Genomic DNA, 8,685 nt, shown 5'->3' with positions numbered 1-8,685 from the left:
TTGGATCTGAATCTAAAAACAAGGGGATCTGGAAGGTTGTAGGCCAGAGAGGACAATGTCTGTATTTCATTTAATTTCAACCCTCCCACAGGGGGACTGGGAACCAGGCAGGATGGGGAGTGAGTGATTTTCCCTAGGCTTCTTGAAGTTGTATTCTGTGCTACATTAGCCCTTTGTGTAATCCTTCCTTTGCTAAGTCTGTCCATGAGCCATGTGTGATACCAGCCTATGGGCTTTACAGGCAGTGTAGGTGTTTATAAATCTATACACCTGATGGTCTCCCTAGGAATGACCTCATTGTGCAGATGGGTGGCTTGGAGACCCTGAGAGGCATGTTGCTTGTCAAGGGACACATCACTGATGAGAAGGAGAAGCTGGGTCTGAACCCAGCTGTGTCTTTAGAGTAGGGATCCTTATTGCACCCAGGCCTCCCTGAAACCATGGAGTGGGTTGTATTGGTATCACTGTGCACAGACATGGCATGGGGTTGGGGGTGAACAGTCATCAGTGCAGAGGTACCCTTTGGAGTTTTATGTAAGTGGTAAGCCCAGAGAAGGGGATCCCAGGAAGTGACCTCAATTCCCTGGCAATGAAACCAACAAACTCAAGAGAATTCAGTAAGTGAACAGATAAAAAGAAAAAGAAAGAAAGTGAAGTCGCTCAGTCGTGTCCGACTCTTTGCAACCCCGTGGACTATAGTCTACCAGGCTCCTCTGTCCATGGGATTCTCCAGGCAAGAACACTGGAGTGGGTTGCCATTTCCTTCTCCAGAGGCTCTTCCCAACCCAGGGATTGAACCTGGGTCTCCCACATTGCAGGCAGACGCTTTACCCTCTGAGCCACCAGGGAAGCTAGGGCTTATCAAATGTAAAGTTTGCTGCAATTCAAATAACCCTCTGCTCAATTTCATATCACTAAAATTATACGAACACTTAAAATTTGTATTTTATTTCCAGTAGTCAATATGCCCAGAGCAACTAGCTAGGTGCTGCAGAAAATAAATGGTATTTGCCTACAATTTATTTAAAATAATACATTAGGTAAAGACTTGTAAATGTGAAAAAGAAATAAAATAATAAAATTTAAGCCTTTTTAATTTTGCAAGTCTAGACCATTAAGTACATTCCCAACACTATACAACCATCACCACTGTCTAGTTTCAAAATACTTCATTCTTCCAAATAAAACCTTTTATCCGATGCATGCAGTCCCCAATTCCTTCCTCCCCCAGCCCCTGGACACCCCTAATCCCCTTTCTTTCTCTATTTCTTTACATATTCTCAATGTTTCCTATAAATGAAATTATACAAAAGTAGGTTTTTGTGTCTGCCCACATATTTAAGAGAAACTGGTGGATTTTTGGTTTTGCTTTTATCTGAAATAGCATTTTTGTTACTTGAAAGGGAAATCCAGATGATTAAAGGTGAAATGTACAAAATGAAGCCCTTAGTAAATATGTGCATAAAATTGGCATACACACATGGTTCTAAGTGTGATACCAAAGGATATGAAACAGTACACTCCTTCTATAAAGTAAAAGTCATGTGACAAAGAACATATGGAAGAAAAACAGACTCACAGACATAGAAAACAGACTGTGGAGAGAACAAGATAGTGCAGGAGTAGGTGGATGTGGAGTGTATCTCTCTCCATGGATACATCAGGAATACACCTTCAGACACAGAAGTGCATGCAGAACAGCAGCTGAGAGCAGATAGGAATGGAAATGAATATATGGAAAAGAATATATAGAACCACACAAAACTCACTACGATGAAGTACACAGAGGAGAAAACAGGAGTGTTAGTAGGACTGGACCTGCCCTTGGTGGGTAAGGGAACTGAAGCACGGGTCTGATCCCCACATCGGGGCAATTGTCTGAGTCAGAAGAGAAACATTTAAGGCTGAGAGTGAAGCAGCTGATCTGTGGCCACCTAAATGGAATGAGAATCAGACAGTCCTTGCCACAGCCATACATACCCTGGACAGGGACGCAGGTACCCTAGAAGGTGCAACAGGTGGGAGCTGGAGTTTAGGGATTGTGAAGCAATCCCAGGGTGAGGGCTGCTGTTGACTGCAGAGAGATGGATCGAGGGAATGTGAAGGAGGAGACTGTGGTGGGAAATGCCTGTGTAGGAAAGCCAGGCAGCTATGGAAGCAAGGCGATACTGCTGAGTCACGTTTAGGGGGTGGACTCTCTCTCTCCCCACATGCCAGCATCCGCAGCTGAACAATAGAAAGTCTGGCCCATCAAACACCTGAGGCATTGGACTATAGAGTAGGACCCCACCAAGGGTGCCGCTTTAAGTATCTGACGCGCCAATCTACAGAGTAGGACCCCAGCCAGGGGGGCCCCTCTATGTCCCTGACACACCAAACAACAGAGAAGGACCCCAGGCAAGGGAGCCCTCTAAGTGCCTGAATGGGTGGAGCTAGGGAGAAAGACTGGCCAAAGAGGCCTTCCAATCACCAGCTACAAGAGGCTTGTTAAAAGACTCTGATAGGGCCATAACTCCTGCACCAGAGACAGTCCGTGTCCCTGCACCCTTGCACCACCATGGTCCCCACAAGCCAAGCAGATGCGCCACCTTCACACTCAACTTTCACTGGGGCAGAGCTGCCACGGGCAAAATAAGTCTCATGTCTACACACACAGGGTTGCTTCAGTCATGCCCAAATCTTTGCGATCCTGTAGACTGTGGCCTGCCAGGCTTCTCTGTCGGGGGGTTCTCCAAGCAAAAATACTGGAGCATATTGCCAGTACTGGTAGCCATACCCTTCTAGATCACTATATTTCCTGCTGCCCTAGCCGCCAACTCCCCTGAGTACCTGGTGATGCCAGAATCCCTGTGACCCAAGCAGCTGCACCACCCTCACACCTGGCCCTCACAGGGGCAAACCCAAATCTTCAGGGGCAGCCTCAGGAGCAAAGTCCAATGGATGACCCACGTGAGAGGTGGAAATAAAACCACAATTGAAACCCAGGGGCAGTATGGCTAAGACCCAAAACCTTCCCACCAGTTGTGTAAGCTGCAGATTAAATCCATACAATCAACTAGGCAGACTCTGTGTCTATGGAATATATAAAAGGACACTGAGAGCTCCCACAAAAGAAAATGCACTAGTTCTGATAGCTGTGGACATTGGAGGCAAGAACATACAGGAGTAGGACCAGATTAGAATCTGAGCTCCCCCACAGCAGGTCCAGAGATCAGCACAGTGTTGGAGGGCATCCTAGGACAGTGAGGTGGACTGTGACTCCCAGTGAGGGAAAGAACTATGACAGCAGTGACTCAAGAAAAACATTTATTATTCTTAAGTTTTTACTAGATCTATAGATTCTTTTGGATTTTTTTCTTTTTTTTTTTCTGCTCCCCCCCTCACGTTGTAGTTGTCAATTTTATTGGCACTATGAAATCTAATTAAGCTTTTGAGCTTTCTTTTTTTTCTTTCCTCAGTCACATTTTTTATCGTTGGTATAAACCTCTGCCTCTACATTGGGCTTTTGCAGTTCTGTGGAGTTTTCCTTTTTTTTCTTTTCTTTTTTTTTTTTACTATTATAAATTTATTTATTTTAAGTGGAGGCTAATTACTTTTTGAAACCTATTATTATTTTTTCTACATTTATTCTGTTGTTTGCTTTTCCTCTTCTTTTCCCCTTGCAGCTAATGTATATAAATCTTCTTTGCTGCTGCTGCTAAGTTGCTTCAGTCGTGTCTGACTCTATGTGACCCCATAGACAGCAGCCCACTATCTCCTCTGTCCTTGGGATTCTCCAGGCAAGAACACTGGAGTGGGTTGCCATTTCCTTCTCTAATGCATGAAAGTGAAAAGTGAAAGGGAAGTCGCTCAGTCGTGCCCTACTCTTAGCGACCCCATAGACTGCAGCCCACCAGGCTCCTCCGTCCATGGGATTCTCCAGGCAAGAGTACTGGAGTGGGATGCCATTGCCTTCTCCCAAATCTTCCTTATCTACCTCTATTTAACTTTGCATATCTATTCTTTCTTTCTTTTCTTTCTTTCCTCTCAACATAATTGTTAGTTTTATTTTCATTGCTTTATTCCCCAATTGGTACCTTGCTTTAGTTTTGTTTTCCAGTTTGTACTTTAGTAAGTTTTGTTCATAACCAGTAGATATAATATTTGGTTTCCTTTGTTCGCCAGGTTAATCTATTGTACTTTATTTTTGTTGGACTGTTCAGATTTTGCTTATGGGTGTATATGTATATGTGTATATTCAGTCACATTTTTTAATGGCATTATAAACCTCTGCCTATACGTTGGGCTTTTGCAGTTCTGTGGAGTTTTCCTTTTTTGTTTGTTTGTTTTTCTTTCTTCTTCCTTTTTTTCCTTTTCTATTTTTTATAATTTTAATTTTTTATTTTTTAAATCTATCATATTTTTTCTACATTTGTTCTTTTGTTTGTTTTTCCTACTGTTCTTTTCCCCTTGCAGTTGATCTTCATTGTATACAAATCTTCATCTACCTCTACTTAACTGTGCATATCTATTCTTTCTTTCTTCTCTTCTTTCCTTTCCTCTCAACGTATCTGTTAGTTTTGTTTTCATTGCTTTATTCCCCACTTGACAACTTGCTTTTATTTTTGTTTTCCAGTTTTTACTTTAGTTAGTTTTGTTCTTAACTGGTAAATATAATTTTTATTTCCTTTGTTCATCAGGTCAATCTACTGTACTTCATTTTCATTAGACTGTTCTGACTTTGCTCATAGGTGTATATGTATATGTGTATATTCCATTATTTTAATTATTATTTGCCTGATTTTATAACTGCCATTTGTCTGGAGTTCATCTTTGGTTTCTTGTTTTTGGGTATTTGTTTTAACCTCACTTAATGCCATAGCAAACCACTTGTGGAATCTTCATTCCTGCCCAGAGATCAAGCTATTTGTCTGGGGTTCATCTTTGGTTTCTTATTTTTGGGTATTTGTTTTAACCTCACTTAATGCCATAGCAAACCACTTGTGGAATCTTCATTCCTGACCAGAGATCAAGCCTTTGGAGTGGGAGCACTGACTCCAAGACCCTAGACTACCAGAGAACTAAATCTGGGGAGTACCAAATAGTGAGAACTCACACAAAGGTAACCATTTGAATATAAGACTCAGCATCACCCAACCACCAGTAGCACCCTGTGCAGGACACCTAAACAATAAATAAAACAAAAATACAAACCCAATTATCAGGAGACAGGATCACCACCTCACTAGCCTTGCCCATCAGAGGAAACACAAACAAACAAACAAACAAACAAAACTTGTCACAAATCTCACACTATACGAAGTTTACACAAACCACTGGACCAACCTTAGGAGGGCAGAAACCAAAAGGAAGAAAGAATTCAACCTTGAAGCCTGCAAAAAGGAGACTTCAAACACAAAAAGTCAACAAAATAAATAAATAAATAATGAAAAGGCAGAGAAATACTACACAAATGAAGGAACAAACTAGAAACACAGAAGTCCAAATAAATGAAGAGGAAATAGGCAAACTATCTGAAAAAGAATTCAGAATAATGATAGTAAAGATGATCAAAAACCTTGACAACAAAATGGAGAAAATGCAAGAATAAATTAACAAAGATCTAGAAGAATTAAAGAATAAACATACAGAGACAAACAACACAATTACTGAAATTAAAAATACTCTAGAAGAAATCAATAGCAGAGTATATGAAGCAGAAGAATGAATCCGTGAGTTGGAAGATAAAATGGTGGAAATAACTTCTGAAGAGCAGAATAAAGTCAAAAGAATGAAAAGAACTGAGGACTGTCTCAGAGACCTCTGGGACAATATCAAATGCACCAACATTCAAATTATAGGGGTCCCAGAAGAAGCAGAGAAAAAGAAAGGGTATAAGAAAATTTTTGAAGAGATTATAGTTGAAAATTTCCCCAACATGGAAAAGGAAATAGTCAATCAAGTCCAAGAGGCACAAAGAGTCCCATACAGGATAAACCCAAGGAGAAACACGCCAAAACACATACTAATCGAACTAACAAAGACTAAACACTAAGAAGGAATATTAAAAGCAGCAAAGGAGAAACAACAAGTAACATACAAGGGAAACCCCATACGCTTAACAGCTGATCTTTCAGCAGAAACTCTGCAGGCCAGAAGGGAATGGCAGGATATATTTAAAGTACTAAAAGGGAAAAATCTACAACCAAGACTACTGTACCTGGCAAGGATCTCATTCAAAATGGATGGAGAAATAAAAGGCTTCTCAGAAAAGCAAAAGTTGAGAGAATTCAGTACCACCAAGCCAGCTTTACAACAAATGTTAAAGGGACTTTTATAGTTAAGAAATACAAGAGAAGAAAAAAACAATTACAAAATCAACCCCAAACAATTAAAAAAATGGTAATAGGAACATATATATCAATAATTACTTTAAATGTAAATGGATTAAATGCTCCAACCAAAAGATACAGACTGCCTGAATGGATACAAAAACAAGACCCCATATTTATGCTGTCTACAAGAAACCCACTTCAGACCTCAAGACACATATAGACTGAAAGTGAGAGGATGGAAAAATATATTCCATGAAAATGGGAAGCAAAAGAAAGCTGAGTAGCAATCCTCATATCAGACAAAATAGACCTTAAAATAAAGATTACAAGAGATAAGGAAGGACACTACATAATGATTAAGGGATCAATCCAAGAGGAAGACATAACAATTGTAAATATCTCTGCACCCAACATAGGAGCACCTCAATACATAAGACAAACACTAACAGACATAAAAGGAGGAATGGACACTAACACAATAATAGTAGGAGACTTTAACACCCAACTCACACCAATGAATAGATTATCAAAACAGAAAATTAATAAAGAAACACATGTCATAAATGATACATTAGATGAGATGTATCTCATTGATAACTTCAGGACATTCCATCCCAATGCAGAAGAATATACCTTCTTCACAGGAGCACAGGGAACATTCTTCAGGATAGACCACAACTTGGATCACAGATCAAACCCCAGTAAATTTAAGAAAACTGAAATCATATCTAGCATCTACTCTGACCACAACGGTATGAAGTTAGATATCAATTACAAGAAAAAAACTGTAAGAAACACAAACACATGGAGATTAAAAAACACATTTCTAAATAACCAACAGGTTACTGAAGAAATCAAAAGGGAAATAAAAAAATTTCTAGAAACAAATGACAATGAAAACACAACAACTCAAAATCTATGGGATGCAGCAAAAGCAGATCTAAGAGGAAAGTTTATAGCAATACAATCCTACCTCAAAAAACAAGAAAAACATCGAATAGACAACCTAACTCTACACCTAAAACAATTGGAAAAAGAAGAACAAAAAAATCCCAGAATTAAGAGAAGGAAAGAAATCATAAAGATCAGAGCAGAAATAATTGAAAACAAAATGAAAAAAACAATAATAAAGATTAATAAAACTAAAAGCTGGTTCTTTGAGAAGATAAGCAAAATGGACAAACCTTTAGCCAGACTTATTAAGAAAAAAAGAGAGAATAATCAAATCAACAAAACTAGAAATGAAAAAAGAGAGGTTACAACAGACAATGCAGAAATACAAAGAATTATAAGAGATTATTATGAACAATTATATGGCAATAAAATGGATAACCTGGAAGAAATGGACAGATTCCTAGAAAAGTTCAATCTTCCAAGACTGAACCAGGAAGAAATAGAAATTATGAACAACCCAATTACAAGCACTGAAATTGAAGCAGTGATCAAAAATCTCCCAAAAAACAAAAGCCCAGGACCAGAAGGCATCACAGGAGAATTCTATCAAACATTTAGAGAAGAGCTAATACCTATTCTTCTAAAACTCTTTCAAAAAACCGCAGAGGAAGGAACATTTCCAAACTCATTCTACGAGGCCACCATCACCCTGATACCAAAACCAGACAAAGACAATACAAAAATGGAAAACTACAGGCCAATATCACTGAAGAACATAGATGCAAAAATCCTCAACAAAATTTGAGCAAGCACAATTCAGCAACACATCAAAAAGCTCATACACCATGATCAAGCTGGGTTTATTCCAGGGATGCAAGGATTCTTCAGTATATGCAAATCGTTCAGTGTGATATTAACAAATTGAAAGATAAAAAACATATGATAATCTCAATAGATGTAGAAACAGCCTTTGATAAAATTCAGCACCCATTTATGATTCAGTTCAGTTCAGTTCAGTTGCTCAGTCATGTCCGACTCTTTGCGACCCCATGGACTGCAGCAAGCCAGGCCTCCCTGTCCATCAACAACACCCAGAGTTTGCTTAAACTCATGTCCATTGAGTCGGTGATGCAATCTAACCATCTCATCCTCCGTCGTCCCCTTTTTCCTTCGCCTTTAATCTTTCCCAGCATCAGGGTCTTTTCAGATGGGTCGGTTCTTTGCATCAGGTGGCCAAAGTATTGGAGTTTCAGTTTCAACATCAGTCCTTCCAATGAATATTCAGGACTGATTTCCTTTAGGATGGACTGGTTGGATGTCCTTGCAGTCCAAGGGACTCTCAAGAGTCTTCTCCAACACCGCAGTTCAAAAGCATCAATTCTTCAGCGCTCAGCTTTCTTTATAGTCCAACTCTCACATCCATCCATAGCCTTGACTAAATGGACCTTTGTTGGCAAAGTAATGTCTCTGCTTAATA

The sequence above is a fragment of the Bison bison genome, unplaced genomic scaffold, assembly GCF_000754665.1.
Source record: "Bison bison bison isolate TAMUID 2011002044 unplaced genomic scaffold, Bison_UMD1.0 scf7180017853138, whole genome shotgun sequence".
Lineage (NCBI taxonomy): Eukaryota > Metazoa > Chordata > Mammalia > Artiodactyla > Bovidae > Bison > Bison bison.
The sequence above is the reverse complement of the archived record's forward strand: the minus strand, read 5'-3'. Positions refer to the sequence as shown.